This window comes from Paroedura picta, chromosome 6, assembly GCF_049243985.1.
Source record: "Paroedura picta isolate Pp20150507F chromosome 6, Ppicta_v3.0, whole genome shotgun sequence".
Taxonomy (NCBI): Eukaryota; Metazoa; Chordata; class Lepidosauria; order Squamata; family Gekkonidae; genus Paroedura; species Paroedura picta.
Window position 1 is genome coordinate 94,559,393 of NC_135374.1, and position 23,646 is coordinate 94,583,038.

Below are 23,646 nucleotides of genomic sequence, written 5' to 3' on the forward strand. Positions count from 1 at the left end.
AGATTGCCCCTTGAGAGGCATTCTAATGCAAGGCATTCTGATGTTTCTTCAGAAGACTGCGATCCTCAGTTCATTTTTGCCAAAGTTTGCTGGGTTTTTTTTCCTTTCCCTCCGCAAGCAAAAACCACGAATGCCATTCCCTTACCCCCAGTGGTAAATTAGTCATCTGATATTTAGTAGCATTCAATTTGTAAGACAAAAGCCTTGAAGTACTTTCACACTGTAAGAACCACATAGAGCTGAAAGGTTCTTGTAAACTGAGTACTTTCTCTTAATTCTTCAGACATATACCACTGGTAACCTGAGAGAGTTTCAAGGGGGCTGGAACTCTCATGTGTGAAATATTGGCAAACAGCATGTTTATGATGTACATCCATTCATAGCCGTTGTGTATACAGAGGCCGAGACAAAGGGCCATGTGTCAGTGCAGCTCCGTAATTGATTGTTTCAGTTAATTACATTGGTTTAAAGAATACGTGTGGATCTGAAAGAGCGACAAGCTGATTCTGCCTCTCGTGTCTGAACTGCTGAGGAAGGCAAACCGCTGAGTCTCTCAGCACCACCACTGCGGATCTTTTACTTGCTAAATGCTTAGTTAAATCAATTTGCATCCATTGTCTTTTCTTCTCTCCTGAGCAAACCCCAGGCAGACAATAATCACTGCCCTTTCTAGAGTGTGCACAGAGGTATTTCTCAGTGAGAATATTTTAATTATAAACCTTTGACAGCTTGTTTGGTATTCACCCCCTCTTTCCTTCTCAAATACAATCAACTGAGTCTTGATTTATAAACCTTGAAGATATGAGGCAAACACGAGAAAACTAATTCCGTATTTAATGCTAGAATTTAAAAAGCAAGGATCAGAGAAAGTTTTTCCTCCTCTCCCCCCCCCCCAACCCCCCGGTTCTTACGGTGCCAGAAGTGACTGAGGTAATTGCAAATCATTCCTTGCAGATGATTTTAAAGCTCAGATTGTTCTCTTAGGATTTGACAATGAGCAGGGAGGAACTGGTCCAAAAAACCCTCACAAAAAAACAATCCCTCTTCTGCAAATGCTGATGTTGAATATTCGCTGGCTATACTGATACCATGTTGAACATCAGCATTTGACATCCACAGATTAGTGATACATGAACTCTCCTAGCTTGATTGGGAATGGAGCTGGCAATTCTGAATAATGCTGGGAAATGCACATAAGGAAAAAGAAGTCCCTCTTTCTAAGCCAGTGGTTCTCAACCTTCCTAATGCTGCGACCCTTTAATCCAGTTCCTCATGTCGTGGTGACCCCCAACCATAAAATGATGCAAAGTGTTCTTTCACAGAAATTAAACTGAAACTGACCAATGGCGTGAAGATCCATTGTTCATGATTGTTTTTCCCCCGGGGTTTCTCAGTTCAGTTCTGCCCCTTGTCCCACCATGCCGATCTCGCTCTTTTCCGCTGCTTCAGACAGATGAACACTCGATCTCGATCTACCCCACAAGTCTGTTGTGTGGATGGCCCCCTACCCCAGCCAAGCTGCTTGCCCTGCCATGACCCCTGTGAAAGGGTCATTCGACCCCCAAAGGGGTCCCAACCCCCAGGTTGAGAACCACAGTTCTAAGAATTCTAAATTCCCTCTTAAATGCCAGTTCCTTCTGATGAGTCTCCAAACTCCATCATCCAGCAGGTGCAGAGATGCTCCTGTTCCAGCCAGAATTATTGCTGCTGCAGGGGCAGCAGGTGGAGGGTTTTTTTCCTCCTCCCCATCCTTTTCCTGGCCTCTGGAATGGATGTTCCTAGAACAGAGTTCTAGGTTCCAGGGCCCTCGGATTGAATAGACTTGGTAGCATTGGCATGAAAAATACATGTCCCAAGATTCCTGATGCTGGGACTGCTGCTCTAGCAAGTGCTAAAGGCAAAGAAACAAAAACATTTAACTGTCCAGAGACAGCAGAAAACACTAAGGTTATTTCTGCACATCTGTTAAAATAGCGTTATGCCAGCCGAATGGTGTAACGCCTAATCGTACCTCCCGGCCCCTCCTCACCTTTTTCCTGTCTCACTCTTCTCTACTGCCTTTTCACACTTCTCACCTTCCACATGCCTGCTTGAAATGGTGGAAGAGAGCAACGCACTTTACATGTGACTCTTCCACCTGTCAGTCAAGCCAGGCAGCCAGTCCCCTTTCTCAATGTTTTAAAGGGCCCACAATGCTAGCTTTTTAAATTCATTACTTCTCTGTTGAAATGCCTATGCATTTATTCATAGATGCATAGTGCTTTTTTATTGCCACCCCTTATGGAATCACAAGGCCTGATACGTTTTAAAAAATCTCATTCCTGTTTTTGGGGGAAGAAAGGCATGCTTTGTGCGACAACTTTTAGGAAAAATAATTTTTGGTTTTGTCTGCAGGCTTTTACACCTATTTGTTGCTCCAGGCAGTTCTCTTAAAAAAAAACATTCATGGGAGAAGGGAGAGGGAGGCGGGTGTGAGGGTGGGACATTGGAGGCAGAGAGAGTGCTCCTTCATCTCCCTACCTTTCTTTGGCTGGTGGGCTGCTGGTTGCTCTCTATTAGATAGCACTACATAGGTTGGTGAATCCACTTTTTGGGATTCACCAACTAGTGCTTTAAAATGGAGCTTGTAGCTGGCCGTTTACTGCTCGGACGCTGCATGTTGGCGACAACATACGGAGAGGCCAGAATATAATGACAACAAAAGGTAAGCATTTCATTATTTTTAATGGGTGTGGAAATTCCCCAAGAGTCCAGGAGCATCATAAATATGAATATGTTTTGTGGCAGAAGAGGAGCTTTCTTGGATCACTGTGAAGAAGTGTGTCAAGAGTCACAAAAGTTCATGCCCTGCCACAAATTCTGTAGTCTTTAAGATGCTACTGGACTCTTGCTCTTTTCTACTGCCACCAACAGACTAACATGGCTACTGATCTTGGCCTATGACAACAGACAGACTCACTTATTAGAATTGCTTGCCAACCTCAAGGTGGGGCTTGGAGATCTCCTGAAATTAAAGCATCTCCAGGCTACAAAGTTCAGTTCCACTGGAGATCCAGATTCAGATCTTTATTACAGTCCTAGAGCAGCATAGTTCCATTGGAGAAAATGGCTGCTTTGGGGGGGGGGACTGTATGGCATTATACAGCACTGAGGTACCATTCCTTCCCTAGGCTCCACCCCTAAATCTACAGGCATTTTCCAAACAAAATTTGACAAACCTATCCATTCTTCACCTCCACCACAGCAGCCACTGAAGCTGTAGCCAGGCCCACAAGGCAAGAGAGAGGGAGTCATTCCTCGCCCTCTTAGCTTTGCATTGTAATTAAAGTGAATTGGAGGCAGCATTATGGAAGATCATGCAGAAACAGCCAGCCAGCATGTGATAGTGTTCAAAGTTTGCCAATAGACACTTCACAGTGTCTAACAGCTGGCTTGAAGTAACAGTCTACATTATTAGCTTGGATTCCTCAGTAAATCTCCGTTAATGGAAAGTACTTCTGTCAGTGGAGCGGGATTTCTTCATGTACGACTTCAAATGTTCCCCAGAATTCTGCTCCTGGGTGACGGGGCATCCTCGGGACCACCATGAGGGGCGCATCAGGTTACTGCAGCAATGGGGGGGAGGGGCTGATGAGAAGCACTGCTCCCCTTCTATTAGAAGAGAGTGTTGTTTTCTAAAATGGATTCTTCAAAGCGGCAGACCAAAAAAAATATAGAACCACAATAACTGAAAGGTACAAAAAAGCCTGTAATGGCCAGACTAAATGTTATTTCTCTGCAACCTAGGGGTCAGGGCATTTCTTATGAGGCAGGAGTGAGGAGAGTTCATCACTGGCAGGTGGGATGAGGTGCTTAAGTGCTCATCCGCCAGCACTTCCCCCACAATAAATAGCTTCTCCAGCTGCTTCTCTCTCTTAGTGGGACTCTGAGACCCAAGTAATCCTGGGCTATTTGCTACAAATTCTGCTGAGAGGCACAGTTTTGAGCAGGGGGGGAGTGAGCAACATGGGAAGGCCTTGTTTTCAGAGGAGATTACGAAGCGGATGTGCGACAGCTGGGAGGGGATGACAGGGCTTCGACTTTGCTGGCAATTTTTTCCAAAGTGAAAGATGACAACTGCCCCTATTGCATGGCATGACATGTCAAGGAAGTGTTCTTTCTGAAAAGACATTGGGAAATTTTCTAACGGTCACCAAACAGAACCAGCATTTGTGTCCTGTGCATCACTTGCGTTTTCCAAGGGCTACTTAATGGGGGGGTCTGTGATATGCTTCTCATCACAGCCCGTACCTCCGTTCACTTGTTAAATGGTGTGTTTGGGGGGGAGAGAATTCCGTGTCCTCAGCAAACAAACACCTTGTTTTTCTTACTGCTTAGAGAATGCTGTTTCCCTGGAGCAGGAGGAGTATCTTGAGGAATGAAGTTTGCAACAAAAGAGAAACTATTGCAGAATTACTGTGTGGGAAACTACCACCTGGAAATGAAGCGTGGGTAGGTGGGCACATGCCCATTTAAGGTAAACAAGTACTTGACACCAGAGTCACAGTTAAAATCTCTTGCCATGGTTTATCCACACTGTGCACTTTGAAAGTGAATAGATTCTCATGCAAAGAATGAGACTGTGCAGCAGCAGACGATGGAATTCTCCGCATTCTCCCAGAATTCTAGAGAACAGTTTTTGTTTGCATCACATTTGACACTAAATGAAGAATGAAATCTTCACATTGTGAACTGAAATATCTATTTTTCTTCCTCTTTCCTTAAAAAAAAAATCTTATGAACAGTTCTAGAGTGCTCGCATGCTATTTTGAACGTCAGTGTGCTATTTTGGCTGGCAGAATAATATGATTATTGTGTTTTTATGTTTGCAGTTCTATCAACTCTGATGCTCATTCGTGTAAAATTGAGGGGCTTTTCGCACACCTTCAAAATCGCACAATGGTTGCCAATTGAAAACGCTACTGATTTGCCATTATGCACAACGTCGTTGACAATCTGCCACACACCTGAAACCGATCCGCAAAAAGCGCTTCCTTGTAGCGCTTTCAGGGAAATCCCCAAAAGTGGATTCACCCTCCGGAAAGCGCTACACTCCTGCAACCAATCTGCAACACTAGCGGGAAAGTTCTGTGCGTTACCATTGTTGTGGTTTCTACAAAGTCCCTCCCCCTGGCTCTCTCCTCTGATCTTCCGGCGAAGCGATCGCCATTTTTTTTTCTCCGAGCGAGCGAAGTTCAACCCACCAGCAAGCCTGTTTAGAGGCTTCCCCGGCTTCAGTCCCTCCCCAGAGCTGTTTATTCACTAAGCACAAACAACAGACAAGCCCGTTTGCTGATGTATTTTCCCTTTATTTTTTACACTGTTTTCGGTCGAAAATCGGGCCCGTGAGGGGGGGGGATTTTTTTTTCACTTGGGGGGAGCGTGGCAACGATGAAACGACAGCTCAAACACACCTGCCAACTGATGGGTCTCTCCGTTGCAACGAATCAACGCATATTTGTTGCAATGTGTGTGTGTGTTTTTTTTTAAAAAAAACCTTTCTTAAAGGGAAAGGGGCTGTTTGGGAGCATGCTAACAGCTGCCCATTGGCTGCTTGACGGTCAGGGGTGGGACAAGTTTGGCAATAGCGCTTCCTGTCTAACGATTTTTGCTGAGACCGGAAGCTTGTGGAAAACGATAGAAACGCAACTGGATTCCACTACAAAGTCAGGTATGCATAATGACGAATTGCACTATTTTAAATGGCGATTTTTCGTTCAGCAAATAATTTGCTACAAGGATCCCGGTGTGGAAAGCCCCTGATTGTTGGGAGAGAACCCTATTTTCTTACCATGGTAACCCAGGAGTTCCTTCCTACAGACGAATAACCCTTCCACTCAATCAAGGACTTGGTTTAGGCTGATCATCTTAGAAGAGGGCTGGATGGGGAAAGCCTAATACAACAGAGCAAAGCTCACTGCTTGTCTTCAGGGTTTCCAGAGTGAATGAGATAAAGAAGGGACAGTAGTTTATACAGGTCATATGTCATCTCCTTAACACACTTACCCATGACATTACACCTATCAAAAAGAAAGGAGTTACGGCATCCAGTGTTTTGAATCGTTAGAAGCAGCATGACCTATTAACCTTGGGAAGGTGATAATGGAGGTGATGATAAAATCAAGAGAGTGAGAAATGTTAGGAGCTACTCACAATACATCCGGAAGCAAAGGCCAGGCCAGGCTACATTCATTGGTACTCAGTGGCTTGATTACATGTTTTCCACACCATGCCAGCATCTAATGGCTGGTTACTATGAGCATGCTTGCTTTATGGCTACAGCCCTGTAATGATTTGTGTATTTTGTTTGGAGGAAGAGCGGTTGTTTTTTAAAGAAGTTCATCATGCCTGTAATCCTAAACTGTCAGGGATCAGACAAAGGGCCTCACATCACCTCAACCAGAATGCTTTTCAGTGCTGTCAGCTCACCTGTTCAGTCCCAGTTACCCTGTGTCAAATAATCAAGTCATGAGGATGAGGAATCTAGGTTAAGGTGACCAGATTGTCCCACTTTTGGAGGGACATCTGGGGGCACCTGGCAAATTGTGCTTTTGTTTAAATTATATATATATATATAACAATACTATTTTTGCGTTCTATGAAAAATTTTGTTGCTCCATATAGACCAAATTTTTAATCAAGAACCCCTCCAGTCAATGGTGTCCCGCTTTACCAATGTTAAAATCTGGTCACCTTAATCTAGGTATGTACAAGCGTGGTAGCAACCGGCCTTAACATCCAATGCCTTTGCTGTTTAAAACTGCCACAGGCAGATAGGCAGATTCAGATTGAACATGAATCAGTGGCTGGATTGAACTAACCTTAGTTACTTAATCATCTGAACCCACACCACCACACTAACTTTGGTTTGTTCCAGTTCCTCAGACCAGGCTCTGAAGCCCTGATTTATTATTTTATTTATTATTGAAACGGGTTTACTAATTGTAGTCACACAACATAACCATGTAATGTTATGTACAAACACAGCATCCTAATTTAATCCTGGTTTGTTTCTTGCCTCCATTCCTCCTTGCCCCCTGCCTATAACAACAACAACAACAACAACAACAACAACAACAACAACAACAACAACAACTATTATTATTATTATTATTATTATTATTATTATTATTATTATTATTTGTATGGCCACTGTTCACGAAGAACTGTCTCATGGTGGATTACAATATTACAGGTTTACAATACTACAAAGTACTTGGCAATAGCAACTCAGAAATGAAGCCACTTTATTTATTTATTTATTTATTTATTTATTTATTTATTTATTTATTTGCCTTTTAACCCGCCACTACACCAAACTCGCTCTCTCATAATATCCAAATTTGTAGGGGTCTACTAATATTAACATCACTATGTGTAATTGCTCTACAGCAGTCAGGTATGCAACCAATTTGGGATTGAGCAACATAACCAAGACGTTATAAGAGACTAAGTAGGCTATTTCCAACAATTATAGAAACACTATTAGAGAAGATTGAGTTATTACAATATTGAGAATATCACTGATGAAGGTATCGAAAATGGGCTATACCCGGGAAGAAGAAGAAGAAGAAGAAGAAGAAGAAGAAGAAGAAGAAGAAGAAGAAGAAGAAGAAGAAGAAGAAGAAGAAGAAGGAGTTGGTTCTTATATGCCGCTTTTCCCTACCCGAAGGAGGCTCAAAGCGGCTTACAGGCGCCTTCCCATTCCATTTTGGAATCCATTTTGAGATTGTTTTGAACATTGTGAAATTGTGTTGAACATTAAATCACTTGCCATTGCCAACTTGAGACTTTTTTCTCCTATTTTATTACAGCTGACAGGTCTTCACCTGTTGTATTTCACCCTCCTGGGGAACTGGTTGTCTGCTGTTCGAAACAGTATGCTGGTCTGCTCCAGCAGGCTCTTCCTGTGTCCTTAAGGAAGCTTCCTCACCCTGATGTGGCTGGCAGCCCATGGAAATGTGCGATCCTTAAATGAGAAGAAATCAAATACTATCCTATGAAAAAGGTCACCTGAAGATGCCGACAGAAAACGTCAGCAAAAGTCACCTTTATTTCCCACAGATAATTCATTTCAAAAGATACACACAGAACTCGGTAACGATGCATAACCAAGGTACTTGCTGATATCCCTTATCTGATAGGGGACCTGCATGAACCAAAGACAAGCCAGCCTGTGAATAGCTTAGATTTGCCGAAACACCCAGCAAAAGCCCCAGGAACACTGCAGGAAAAAATTACTCTAATTCTAAATAGGAATGCCATGAATGTTGAGGCCAACATGTTTGACAGTCAGAGAGATTTTATTGTGCTGCTTCAGACTAACACAGCTACTCATTTGAATCTATCAAGTCAGAAAGATTGTTTTCAACTGAAGAAAAGAGCTGGTTTTTTTTGTACCCTGCTTTTTATTACCCCAAAAGAGTCTCAAAGCAGCTTACAATCACCTACCCTTCCTCTCCCCATGACACACACCCTGTGAGGTGGGTGAGGCTGGAGGAGTTCTGAGAGAACAGTGATTGGCCCAAGGTCACTCAGTGGGCTTCGGGGGGGGGGGGGGAGACAAGGGAATCCAAACCTGGTTCTCCAAATTAGAGGCTGCTACTGCTGCGCTGAACCACTACACCAGGCTGGCTCTCATGAAAATGAACTATGAACTGAGCACTGGATCAGCTTAGCACCAAACGACTCAAGTACCTGTTGAACAGGTTTGCACTGGCATTTTTGGGGGACTGCTGATATGCAAAAAACCCACTGCCAATCCCAAATAGATCGGTAGGCATTAACAGCTACTGAAATGAACAGCATTTTCAACAGAGCATTTTTATGACTAATTTATGTGACCGGTGACTGATTGAATAGTCTGCTCAAACAATTAAATGGAGGGGAGCAGTGGGGCACCCAGAGCAGAAGCATTAGAACTCCACTGGGCTGTGAGATCATGAGCATGTGCAAAGAGCTGTTTAGGCAACTTGCTGAACAGCCAGACAACCAACAGACAATCTCGAATGGGTTGCCGCATTGGTCTGGAGCAGCAGAACAAATTTAGAGTCCGGTGGCACCTTTAAGACCTACGCAGTTTTATTCAAGGTGTGAGCTTTTGTGTGCAAGCACACTGCCTCAGACGAACTGGACTCTAAGGTGCCACTGGGATCCAGATTTGTTCTGCAACAGATGATCTGTTCATTCAAAAACTGGGTTCCTGTTTGTGACAAGCAAGCAGGACGCAATTGGAACCAAAGGATGTCTGAGCATTCATGAGGGAGGGATGGCATGTTATGAATCTCATACAGGTGCTGCCACAAAGAGAATTCCCTATGCCAAGTTCGCTCTCTGTGTAACGTACGGGCATCGTAGTGGTGAGTAATGTTACATCCTGCTTCCCCAGTTGTTGCCTGCTGCTCTCAGGGCACAGTGTGGTGCCTTTGAAACATGGGACAAACTTCATGCTGTGGAGGGACAAAACTCAACCCAAAGCTTGCTTTTAAAACCCAAAGCCTTGCTGTTGGTAAGAGCCTTGCTCTGCTTTTAAAACCCAAAGCCTTGCAGCTAGTTGGGTGACACTGGGTTAGTCACAGTCCTGATACATCTGTTCTCCCAAAGTAGTAATATCAGGGCTCTCTCAATCCCACCTACTTCACAGGGTGCCTGTTGTGAGGAAAGGAAGGGAAGGCGATGGTAAACCATTCTGAGAATCCTTCTGGTATTGAAAAGTGTTGTAAAATCCAACTTCTTTACACTAGCAAGGGTTTTCTTTTATGTGAGGGAGCATCGGAATTGAGGGCTACTGGCACAAAGAGCACAGACCCCATAGATGTATTCAATGACCAGAACTGGCTGGACAATATGGAAGCAGATGATTCTTCATATATCTTGGCCCCAAACCACTATGGGCTTTAGTGCTCAAAACCAGCACTTCAGTGAGAAGTGGTATACAAATTGAATAAATAAAGGATATACGAAAAGGCCATCAAAATCTCTTAATACAGAAATAACATGCTCACTGCATGGGGTGCTTATCAACACCCTAGCCAAAACATTTTGGATCAGGTACATTTTCTGAGTCATTTCATGAAAAATGCAGCTTCAGCACGTTGTGTTAACTTCCATGAAACCAGGATGTCATAAATGCATGGATGTCATAAATACAACACACACAATATTACAAATGTCTATAAACAAGATCCAAATGTTGTGGGCTCTACTCAATTAAATCTTTTTCAGGAACGTGTGTGTCAAGCTTTTAAGGTGCCACAAGATTCCAATGTGTAGAGACAGATTTTGTGGTGAGACTTCTAAAACTGCTGGATCAGAATTGTAAAAGTTGTGCAGCAACACTGCTTTTGTGATTAACCTGCTATGATTTCACATGGTGTAATCGTTAGAAAACTAAAATGAGATGTACAATTAAGAAAATATGTTGAAATACTGAAGATGGAATAGACATTAGAAGGTGATAGAAAAAGAAGAGTTGGTTTTTATATGCCACTTTTCTCTACCCGAAGGAGGCTCAAAGCAGCTTACAATTGCCTTCCCTTTCCTCTCCCCACAACAGACACCCTGTGAGGTGGGTGAGGCTGAGAGAGCCCTGATATTACTGCTTGGTCAGAACAGCTTTATCAGTGTTATGGTGAGCCCAAGGTCACCCAGCTGGCTGCATGTGGGGGAGTGCAGAATCGAACCTGGCATGCCAGATTAGAAGTCCGCACTCCTAACCACTACACCAAACTGATAGTAAGATTCTAGCCCAGTAACACCTTAGGCACCAAGAATTTGAAGGTATACATTTTCAAGAGTCAAAGTTCCATTCATCAGGGAGGAGCTTTGGCTCTCGAAAGCTCATTCCCTAAAAACCTTGTTGACCTCTAGGGTGCTCCTGGGCTCAATTCTAGTTGTTCTACTGAAGACTGACACAGCTACTAGCTGAAACCATCTAGAGCAGCGGTCCCCAACCTTTTTATCACCAGGGACCGGTCATTGCTTGACAATTTTACTGAGGCCCGTGGTGGGGGGTATTCTTTTGCCAAGGGACGTCGCCGCCGCCTGATCCCCTGCTCCACTTGCTTTCACAGCAGCGCCCCTGCTGGGGGGGGCATTGCCATGCAAGGGGGATCCCCAGCCATGGCGGCCACTGGAGAGCTCCAAAGGTGAGCCGGCAGCAGAGTGGCAGGGCAGCCCCCAAGACAGCAGCCAGGGAAGAGAATGAGGAGGAGTCGCGGCCTGGTACCGACTGATCCACGGACCAGTACCGGTCCCTGGCCCGGGGGATGGGGACCACTGATATAGGGTATGGCCTTCCTCAGCTCAGGTGTATTTCAGGGCCTTTGCTATTGTTGCTCTCCTGATTACTATGACTTCAGTACTGAAGAATTTGAACACTGCAATTGGATGGGAGTTTCTGCATGTCAGCACAAAGAAAAAATCTTTTATAAGAAAAAAACCAAGTGGTAGGAGGAAAATGTCAGTCATGTCTGACACGGCGAGACACCACTTTGGTGCCAAGGAGTGGGTGAAAATCCCAACAATTCTTTATTGTGAGGCCCTGTAAAACTGCCAACCAATTGGACTTTTTTGGGTGGGAGGGGGTTAATTGTTGGGAGTTTTTCATCTTTCCAACAAGCCATCAATTCAGTTCAATCCATCTGCCCAGCGTGTATTTCTCTCTCGCGGTCCTCACCCAGTTTATTCCTCCTCTTATTACCGACTCTTTTTAAGGATTTGAATAGCCTCCTGAGTTCTACCAAAAGTTTAATACTGACACATAACATGTGTGCAGGCCTCTCTGCAGTTAATGAATATTGTTGCCAGACTGAGCGGAACAGGCAGTGCACCAAAATCCTCTCCCTTACATAAGCACGAGAGAAGCCTTTGGGTATTAAAAAGCCCACCATTGTAATAGTCTGCCTCATAAAAGAGACGCCATTTTTAAGTGGAAAGGGGCTTCTTGGCAGTAGCTAAACTCCATTAGAAATGCGGCAGCGTTGCACGTGGGTGACTCATATCCTTTTGCCATCAGTTTCTTTGACATATTTCGCTTATCGGACACCTCAGCTGTTGAGCTTGACGTGGCTGCTGAAAAACGAAGCCCACAACTCTTCCTCTTACCCCAGACTCAGCACGAAATCAAAGGCAAATGGATAAGAATTTTAAAAAGGTATGAAGCTTGACAGAGCAGTGGGTACCAGCCTAAATCAAATAAACCAGCTTCTCAGGGTACCAGACCTGCCAGGGGTTTATTTTATTTTAGATGTATTTTCCCTCATGGAAGTGTAATGTCGGCTCAAACCTAAGGTATGTTTTGAGTTAAAATGTGTATAGTCTACCTGCTTTTTTTTTACATACTGATGGAAATTGAGGGATAAAAGTTGTAAAGTTCATTGGGCTAAATATTATTTCTCTACATATTAATGTTTGTCAAACAGAATTGAATCAGTAAAAAACATGTCCACATGTGACAATAATTATGTTCCAGAAACGGGATCACTGTTCGGCCTTGTAATTGAAATGCACCACCTTAAGAACAAAAACAGATAAAACATTGACTTTTAATACAGATGACTATATAAACCAAACACAGGAAGAAATTATTACCCTCGTTTTCACTCCAGTATAGAATATAAATTCTATCAGGAAAAAAGAAAATCTCTGGATGTAGATTTTATTCCATGTTCTCAGGTTATCTGGAGGGCACTGTAATCATACTGTGAAAAGTGAACCTCTTCCTTCAATATCTTAGCAAAAGTATACAAGGAAAAAATACACATTCAAGTTAGTCCACTGTCCAAAGTTGTCTAGGATAGCGATCCCCAACCTGTGGGCCTTCTCCCACCCCCCGGCCCTTTACTTCATCCCCCCCGGCCCTTGACAACACACTTTGGGTGTCATTGTCTCCCATCACTCCCAGATGGGACTATCTCGTTGCAGAGAAACAAGCTCAGGGTTCCCATTGATTTGTCATTGTCATGAGTTAAAATTTCCATGAAAATAAAATGTTCCTTATGTTCATTGTTGTGGTGTGTCTGTACCTTATTTCGGAGGGATGTTTAAACATTACCATAGCGATCAGAGAGCGTTAGGGCAGTGGTTGAGAGTAAAGAAGTAAACTACCCCCCCCCCACCGGGCCTCAGTAAAAGGCGTTGAGTAGTCCCTGGCATTGAGTGGTCCCCGGTGATAAAAAGGTTGGGGACCACTGGTCTAGGAGATCAGCTCCTAAAAGCCATTTCAGAAAACTGGCAGAACGTAAAGCTAGTTCATAATGTCAGATTTGGCATGTTTGGTTTTGGTGTACTCACATAGAATTTGGTTCTTAGTTCGACCATAAAGTAGCACACTATTGAACATCTTGCTTCTAACCCGATGGTGTCAGTGTGGTCAGCTGTGAGATGCACATTGTATAAATGGGGAAACACAAATCCCATGGCAGCTTAATGATATGGTGATTTCAGTATTGATTTAAGGGCCAATTCACATGCTATAAAGCAGGAATGGCCAAACCGTGACTCTCCAGATATCCATGGACTATAGTTATGCTGGCAGAGGCTCATGGGAATTGTAGTCCATGAACATTTGGAGAGCCACAGTACTTATAATCTAGAGATGAGCAGCGATAGTAGAGATGATGGTAGAGGCTTTCAGGCCGAAGTTGGGGTGGAGCGGTGCAGGTATGCCCTGCCTGGACTATGGGCCCTTACCAGCAACTGCTTGTATTTGGGGGCGCGAACAGATAGACAGACAGACAGATCAGCATGGGTCCTGTGGGTCTGGAAAGTGCAGGAAGATCTAAATAAAGAATATTTACAGACTGAAACTGTAAATGGTGAACAAGTAAATGGCTGGACAGACATAGGAACTGAAGTGATTTTGCTCAAGCCTCGCTTGAAAATAAAAAGCAGTAAATAAATAAATCTTTATTTTTATAGCCCACCCTTCCTGGACAGCTCTCAGGGTGGGTGACAATATGATAATATAACAATCAGTAAAATCATAAAACAGTGATCTCTGTTCCCCAACTAATTTTGACCAGATTTCTCAGAGCAAGTCTTCCTTCAGTTTCCAGCAGTGAGTACTTCTTGATGGTCTTCCTGAGCAACACCATAGACCTGGTGGGAAAACTCTGTCCTGCAGGCCCTGCGGAATTAGTTAGGGGTCCACAGGACTCTGATCTCTTTTGGCAGAGTATTCCACCAAGATGAAGTCAAGGCCGAAAAGGGTCTGAGCCTGGTTGAGGCCAATTTCACCAAAATCTATGCAGAGTTTGATCCTCTGATCTTCCCACTCTTTGGGGGGATGTAAGCCTCTTGTGGCGCAGAGTGGTAAGGCAGCCGTCTGAAAGCTTTGCCCATGAGGCTGGGAGTTCAATCCCAGCAGCCGGCTCAAGGCTGACTCAGCCTTCCATCCTTCCGAGGTCGGTAAAATGAGTACCCAGCTTGCTGGGGGCTAAGCGGTAATGACTGGGGAAGGCACTGGCAAACCACCCCATATTGAGTCTGCCATGAAAACACTGGAGGGCGTCACCCCAAGGGTCAGACACGACTTGGTGCTTGCACATGGGATACCTTTACCTTTACCTTTTTAAGGGGAAAGGTGGTCCCATAGATATGCCAGACCCAAGCTGTGTGTTCTCCATGGGTCCTCATGAGGACCTACACGGCCGCAATTCGGACCAGTTGGAATTTCCATTGCAGTCTCCATAGAAGCCCTGTGCAAAGCAAGTTGCAGAAGTCTAACCTAGAGGTGACTATTGCATGGACCACCCTGGCTAAGTCCGACACTGAGAGATAGGGAGCAAGCTGTCAATAATGGCCTAACCACCACCTTTTACTTAATATTACAGCCTTCATATTCTTCCTTCCTGATCCATTTCCCATCATATTTTTCTGGTCAGATAGGATTAAATGGAGGAAAATCTAGTTAAAAATAAAAATAGTACTGCCTTGTATATGTTTCACAAGAATTGTAGGGGGCATATTCAGGTTGTTGAGGTTCTGGGGCTTTTTTTTTACACTCCAGCTTGCCCATGTCAGCCAAAACCACAATTCAGCCTTGGAAATGCACATTATACATTAGTCATACAGAGCTCTTATGAGCTAATGTTTTGGCCTTTTGTGGATTTTTTCAGATAAGGGGAGCTTTTCATGCTTGGATACATTTTTTGAGCCAAAAAAACAAGCACCAAATCCCATTTGAACAAGGAAAATATCCCCGGGTTTGTCTGATGCATTTTTTGCTGTCTGGTCCTGGTCCTGGTAAGTGATACCAAGAAAACAAGTTATTTTGCCCAGTCCCCAGAAATGATGGTGCATCATAGAGCTAGATAAATGTGAGGAGGGAAGATGTAGTGGAATGTGCTGGAAAGGCCACTGTTTTTCAGTAGCCGCGCAAGAGCTTTAGAAACATGGCTATATGGCTGCATTGAAAGGTAAAACACCATCATTTCGTTGAGGTTATAACTAACTGTAAAGTGGTTGCTGCTGCCAGTCATGAAGGAGTGAAGCAGAGCTATTCAAAGGAAAGTTAAGGGTTTCTATTGACTCTGTTGACCTTGCAAGTGTGAAAATGTGGCTTTGTAAATGAAAAAGGATTTGAGGTGTCATCCATTCTGGATCTGGTTGCACTCTTTTGAAGAAATAGATCTCTAGCTTAAGGGTGTTCTTGATCCTAGACCTACCATTGGATAAGCAGATGGCGGCTCTGACCAGGAATGCCTTTTACCAGCTTTACCTGAAGATTTTTCTGGGCAGAAAAGTTCTGGACACTGTGGAGCATAACTTGGCTACATCTAGAATATGTTACTACAATGTGTTCTAAACAGAGCTTCCCTTGAGAAGTGCTTGAAAACTTTAATTGATGCAGAATGCTACTGCTAGGAACTTGACTGGACCGTTTCATTCCAGCCCTGGAACATCTACACCCAATTTGTTTGGAGGCACAATTGAAGGTGACACTGTTAATCTGTATATTGTTTGAGACCAACATACCTAATGGTTTGGGACCAACATACCTAATGAACCACCTTTTGAACCAACCCAACCACTATGGTCATCTTCAGAGCCCTTGCTTTGGTTGTCCTCACCTCCTGATATGAGGTGGGTGGGAACCTGGGAGAGGGCCTTCTCAGTAATGCCACCAAGGCTGAGACTCTCTCCCAAGGCAGATTTATCTATCCCCTTCTGTTGCAATCTTCTCCAAGAGAATGAATACTTTTAAATTTTCTTTTGGAATTCCCTCAATGATCCCTCCTTCCTGACCAATGTTTTAATGTTTCTGTTATTATTTATGTGTTTTAATTATTTCGGTGGGTTGGTTTTAATGGTTACTATGGATGTTTTAATTTGGTAGCTGTCTTAGATGCCCTTCTGAGAGCAGAAAGGCAAGATATAGTTTTTGTAGCATAACTAAATAAAAAAATACTTCTTCATTTACATAGAGAGTAGTACCTAACTTGCTATCAGACTGCCATGACTGTATTTTCGGTCTCTCTTTTTTTCCTTAGTACTATTGGCTGGAGGGATCCAATTCGCTTTATCTCTTCCAAGTTTTTCCAGCCTAGCATAGCCAGAAGTCATTTGCTATTTTACCTTCCTCAGATGGTTGAGGAGGTCTGTGTTTCATGAAATGTTTTGATATGTTGATGTGACTCACACCACCATCTTACTACTTGTGACACCAAGATGCTCCTGTAATAACACTTTGAATTATTTTCTGCAGGTCTACAGTTGTTGGCTTGACTGGTAAGTGACTTACTATAACTTATCAGGACAGAAGGAAGTATTGATATTAGAATCCATGTTCCTTCTTAGGCTTTTGAAACAGTCTTTGATTAAACAAAGCATGATTCTATAGGAAAATATTGTCAGAAAGGGGGGAGTGATGTTTTATGAATTCTTTTAGGATCCCAGTGGGCAACATTCCTAAGTATTAATTTCTTTCTTTCTTTGCCCTATTGGTTGTAAAGGGACATAAATCCTAACAGGGGAAGGCTCAGAGACACTGCAGCTGGAATATTAATTAGTTAATAAAGTATAAAATAGGATATATAGTTTTCAAAAGGAAGGAAAAGGAATAAGGTCTCCTTGAAATAGTAGTTTTTGTGAAGCAAATATTTCCCTAGAATTACAATAAGTGCTGCCTCAGTGAAGGGTGACCAGACCACCTCTATCACTCTAAGGAGTAGGACAAGTTGCTGTTGAATAAGAATTAAAGATGAAAATGATAAAGATTATTTTAAGGTAACTGAAAGGACTACATAAGGGTTACATGGAGAAGATGGTTTGATAAGGACGTATGTGTTTGTTGGATAGAGAACAATTTCAGGTTCCAACTGGCCTACGGCCTCCAATTTCCACCCACAGCCCAAAGAGGCTTTTTCACTTTGCTGGCGTAGGAAACTTGCTCATCTTTGGCAGAGCCTGGCCTGCAGGGAGCACCATGTACCTTCCTGCAAGGAGGGAAGGAGGTTTCTTCCAGCTTTGTTTTCCACCACTCTCCTAAACATGCTCCTTTCAACCTGAGGACCAAGAGCCAATGTGAACTCCTTGACTTATTTCCCTTTACCTTATAATGAGCCTGGTTCATCCTGGGGGCAGCCCCTTTGGAAGCCCTACCCTTCGTGAAGGACCATGGGATCTGAGCAATTCCTCTGGGAAGCTGCTATTCCCCCCACATTTGTTGTGACTCAGCTCCTTGTTTCCCCACCCCTGGTTCAAGGCTGGAGTCCAGCTGCTCATCAGGCAGTGGGCTGTTAAAGAGCCAGACCATGTCAACCAATGGAGAAGTGGGCTTCGCCTTGAATATGTCACATGATGTGGTTAAGAAATGGGTTTGATTCACACACGCAACCCATGTGGAGCCATCTGGGTGACCTTGGTCCAGTCATAGTTCCCTTAGAGATTTCTCAGCCCCACATGTCTCACAAAGTGCCTGTTGTGGGGAGGGGAAGGGAAGGCGATTGCATGCTGCTTTGATACTGCTCAAGGTAGAGAAAAGTGAGGTATTAAAACTAACTCCTCTTCTTCAAGTGGTAATACTGAAGGCGAAGCCCACAAGCAGCTAACACAGGGTTAAAATTATGGGGTCAAATATTAATTCCCAGGCCACAAGGTATACTACAAGGTGTTTGGGGATCTGGGTCGTTAGTGTAATGAAGCACTATGGGTTGTCCTAGATTATGTTTTCCTTTCCCTTTAGGCTTTACTGGCTCCAAGCCATAAATGCAAAAATAGATTTGAACCATGTTTCAGCACTGAAATAGTGTTCATATGCTTTGCATCTAAGACACGTTTTCCCCACCCCCAGTATATTTTAAATCTTAGTCGTGTCACACATATAGCAAAAGGATCTCGTTCCAAATCTACTTACTCAGCACATAATTGAAAATCTGGAGTCATTAAATTAATCATTTCAACACAGAACAGCAAAAGGTGACTCTCTGTATCACTGAATATAAGGGCATCAGTGTGATCCTAAACTTTTAAACTCATTCACTTCCATGTGCTTGAAAAAGAGATTGTTTTTCACTACCGGGAAGAGTCCTATAGCGGCTTACAAATACCCTTTCCTTCCTCTCCCCACAAAAGACACTCTGTGAGGTAGGTGGAGCTGAGAGAGCTCTAGCAGAACTGCTCTGTGAGAATCTCTGATATTGTGGCATAATGGTTAAGAAGGGTCGCTTCTAATCTGCTGAGCCGGGTTTGATTCTGAACTCCCCCACATGCAGCCAGCTGGGTGACCTTGGGCTCGCCACGGTGCTGATAAAGCTGACCGAAGAGTGATCTCAGGGCTCTCTCAGCCTGTGGGGAGAGGAAAGGGAAGGGAACTGTAAGCCACTTTGAGACTCCTTGGGGGAGAGAAAAGCGGCATATAAGAACCAACTCTACTTCTTTTTTTTCTTTCTGCTTACATAATACGAAGAGGGAGTTTGATTCTTGTTCTGAAAATGGCAATATGCTTGACGGAAACATTTCAGCCAAATGCGCTCTGATCCCTGGGTTGCCTTGGAGCATCAACCAGCATCACTTCCTTCCCCACAAATGTGATCAAGGCACTGGAGGCATTAAACCTGATTTGTTAACCCAAACTTGTCTGGTCTAATTGAATCCTAGTCCCCAATACGATTTGTCCAACACACTTAAGTGTTTAATTTATACCCACCCGAAGATCAAGCAGGCATCCCTTTTGTTCTCTAATCGCTGTTTGTTTTAACCTTCACAACGCATTAATGAAATCACTCCAAAGACAGAAATGTCTTTGGCTGGTCTTTAGTTCATATTCAATTACTGAGTTACAGATTTGCCTCTTAGTGCTAACAAAGAAATTTTGATTGCCTATTGTGCAGTATTTCTCATCATCATCATCTTAATGCCTACTTTGTTTATCCCGTAGCCGTCGGAGCCCCGTTGGCTGGGTTTAACCCTTTGTCAAGCTCCGTCTCCTTTCAGTCATTATTGAAGCTGACCGGATAGTTTTTGTAGTTACAGTTAAGTCAGCATTCATGCATTCAGGGCTCTGTTGACTCAGTTGCGGTAATACAAATTTTCCCACACTGTCTACTTGACACTTGCGAGTCTCGTTTGCACCAACGTCCATTGTGTTAAGCAAACAGCCGTACCGCACCAAAATTCCACTCATTGTTCCCACTAAACCCATAGGATTTTCTCCAGTTCACAGGCAGCAAAACCCATTGTTATCTCCGCAAACTGTCTTAAGATGGCCCCTGAAAAGAAATCACATGACCCTGAACTGGATTAGCCTTCAGGAAATCTTTGGAGTCTTGAGGAAACATCCCTAGGGAGATGGGTAAAAATAAAAATATCTGGCTTGGATCCAAGTAGCTTTTCTACTGATAAAAATAAGGGGAGGGGTTGCCTGTGATCACTCAAAAAGGGTTATTCTGGGGATCGAGGGACCTGGGTGGAAGCAAACTGTAGTAGGTAAAAAACTGGCACGCTTGAGTGAAAAAGGAGACTCAATCCAGCACTATATATTTCAGAAACTTCCGAAAGGTATTCCTTTTATTTTGAGAAAAAGGTCCAAGGCTAACAGTCACTGCATCGGCTCAATAAATTTTATAAAAGAGAAATTAAATGGAAATTAATCTTTGTAAATACTTTAAACCCCAAATTGAAAACTGTACCTCTGTGCTCTGATTTTTCAGTGTTGAGCATATCTCTTATTACAGCTGAAATAAATGATTTTGCCTTCAGAAGGTATCTATACACACTTTGGGAGTTTGTTTCTTTAGAAAAAAAATGAAGTAGAAGAATAATTACTGAAAGCAAATCACATTTTAAACGTATGTGCCCTGATCCAGCAAGAGGAACTCATATGAAGAAGTAGTCTTCTTTGTGCAGTTCTTGTGGATGCACACATCTGTTTGGATGTCATTTTCCAGCCCAGTATTTGAGCCACATTGTCAGGGTTGGCCTAGAAAGTTTTACAGGTCCAGGAGCAAGACAAGCTGATCTACAAAATGGCACTTCCGGCCCGCTCAACACAGGTCCAGCCAGTGATGTCAACAAGGTGCATTGGCTTATCCACCACCCTCTCCCATAACACTGCCAAAGGGTTGCAATGCATGAAGTTAACTGATGTGCAAAAGGGCTCAAGCCCTTTTTGAAGGCTGCCCATTGGGCCCTCTGCTCGTTTGGTTCCCCCCAGGGCAGTGGCCTACTTGGAACTTTCCCTAGAAACTCATGGCCTTCCACCCCCTGCACGGAACTAACTTTGTGGCACCCTTTGATACCGAGTGAGAGGTACACACCCATCCACGATCCCCAGGGGACACAGAGGCAATGCAGCCAATGGCAGGAGGTGGATGGAAGAGGATATTGTCTTTGTTTCATCCTGAGCAAAGTGAAGTTATTACGAAGTGAAGGATTGTACAGCATCTTTTTGTATCAAGCATGTCTGTACACCAGAGAGGGCAGTAGAGTTAACATGATGTATACGTCACTTTCCTCTATGTCCTTCTGCATCCTACTCATTATCTGCTTTCCTGCTCCAGGGACTTTGATGACTGCCAGGCCTTGGCCCCTCATGTTGCCCATCATCTGTCTCAGCAGCAGTGGGGTAGGGAGGGAACCATCAGTGTTGTTTACAATGCAACATCACTTCCAGGGAAAATATGGAAGGGATGTCAGGTAGCTCTTTGGTCTCCAGCAATTGCTAGAGCTACCTAAAACCTCTTTCGGGTTTTCCAGGAAGCAACAGGTGACAACTCTGCCTCCTAAACTCTCACTGGCAGCCTTGGGGATTCCAGCCTTCTCTTCCTGCTGGTTTGTCTAATCTCCCTGAGGCCAAATGTATTCTTGGCATCTCTCTCCATCATAGCTTACATAGATTGAATGCTTATTCTTTCTTTCCAGTCATAGTATGGAGTTTCCCAACAATCAGGACATAATCCATTTCTTTTCTAAAGCAATAGGATTTGTGTGGATTTTATTCCTTGAAGCAAGCTCTCTTATCCACCATATAAATCAGCTCTAAAGCAAACTGTAAGGAAAGTATAACGTTTTCTTCCAACTCAAAGTGGATTTGGGAGGCCTTTCCATGGAGAGTTCTATGCAGGCCTTGAAGAATCTTTTACTACCATTTCTAAACATGATGTTGTTTGGGATATATTGTATACATTGGTTCCAATACAATCATTTGGACTAATGTAATCTTTAATTTTTTAGAGCCTGAGTACAATGTTAAAACAAAGGCTGGTGTAGCTTTAAGGGAAGTTCCTGCCAGCCTTGAGTGACAGGCTTCTCTAAGCAATTTGATTGGTTACCATCAGCTAAGCAGAGAAAATCTTGAGAGAGCTGCATGCTGTGGAGACAGTCAGACAGAGTTCTGCCATAACCAAGTTAAGCCTGATTTCAGCCTTAGCTGAGAGCAGTTTAACACAGAGAGAGAGAACTGGGGGGGAAAGTTGGCAAGGAAATTTGGGGAGGAGGCAAAGACTCCCATTTAGGTCAACGAAAGGAGATTCATTACCCAGTTAAAACATGGAGTTAGCTCTGAAGAGTCCAGAGATCCTAAATCTGGTGTGGTTAGAAACTTCCTTTAGAGACCTTAACAGTTAATTAAATACTCAAGATCAGTACTGGTGTTTCAAGAGATGGGGTTTGGTTACTGGAAAGAGTGTATTAGACTTCTGGAAATCAAGAGACTTTGACAATATCCCCAAAGAATTGCACCAAAGTATTTGGGGACAAAACTGGAACTAAAGTCTCTCAATACAAAGATTTATGTCACTGTGAGAATATCAAGAAATAAAGTCTGTACATTTACTGATTTTATTTATTTACTTACTTATTATTTCAATTTCTAGACTGCCATCCCGGCAACCTAGTTTAGGGCAGTGTAAAATTAATAACACATTTAAAACATTGAACCAACATCCATTTTTAATAACAGCCTCAGTTGTCATTGTTGTTCCTCTCATGGTCTCTATCAGTAGATCTTTCCAGATTTGAATGATTCTATGGGGTTGTTTATCAGGGGGACCATTAAAAGTTACCTCAGAAATTTAAAAAAATTAAATCTCTGATTTCACTTGACCTTTCCCCTCTAAGTTAAATAAAATATTTTATTATTTTTGAGTTTCAAAACACTTCCAATGTCTTTTAAATTGTTTAAGCTAAAGAAGATCCTTCTTTCAGGTTCCTGGGCTGAGCAAACAGCTAAAATATTATACTGCAACATGGTGGGGCATCCAAAGTTCTTGAGTAAAGAAGAAAACACATTATTAGGGGAGCTCAATCACAGAAGGGAAAAAAAAATGAAGAGAAAATCTAGTTCATGCTGGAGGGAAATGGATGGGGCCATCATAACATCATTTCCAGGAAACAGTAGCACTCACTAGAAATTGCCCCAAACTCTACAGTTTTATGATAAAGATTTCAGCTATTTCTAGAGAGGCGTGACATCACTTCTGGGTTTTCCTCAGAAGTGACATCATGCTGTTGCTGCTAGCAGGATTTTTTTTGCTGGCTGAGGGAGTGATGGTTTTCTCTTGCTGGCTGCAGGAGTAATAGTGGGCAATGACCATGTGTCAGGATCTCCAAACTTTCAGCAGGTGCATTTCCTGAAATAGCTGGTAGTGCTGTGAGACACTCTTATTTATTTTGTGAGATCATTTTGATTCTCATGGGCTCCTAGAATGGAATGGAAAATATTAAAAACAATCATTTTCCTTGCAGCAGTAAGAGAGAGCTTTTGTGTATAAAATTATGTAAGTAATTGTACCTAAACTTTAATATCTTAAATGGGTTTATGTAATTCATCAGCTATTCAATTCATCAGATGGTGAAACAATAAAAATTGATCATCCTCAGTTGTAATGCTTTAAACTCTGATTAACTCAGGGCCATAATAGGCACAAATAAGATCCCATATCTTAGGACGTCCACAGACAGCAAACTGCATGCCTCTGCAGCCATGATTCAGAAGGTGTGGGGAGATTTAACCTTTATTTATTTTATTTATTATATTTATATACTGCCCTCCCTGGCAGCTCAGGCTGGTTTACATAGAATGCAGGAATAGGTACAGCTGACAACTTCAAACAACACAATAGTTACAGTAACAATAGTTCTAGCAACACTTCCATACAACAATTC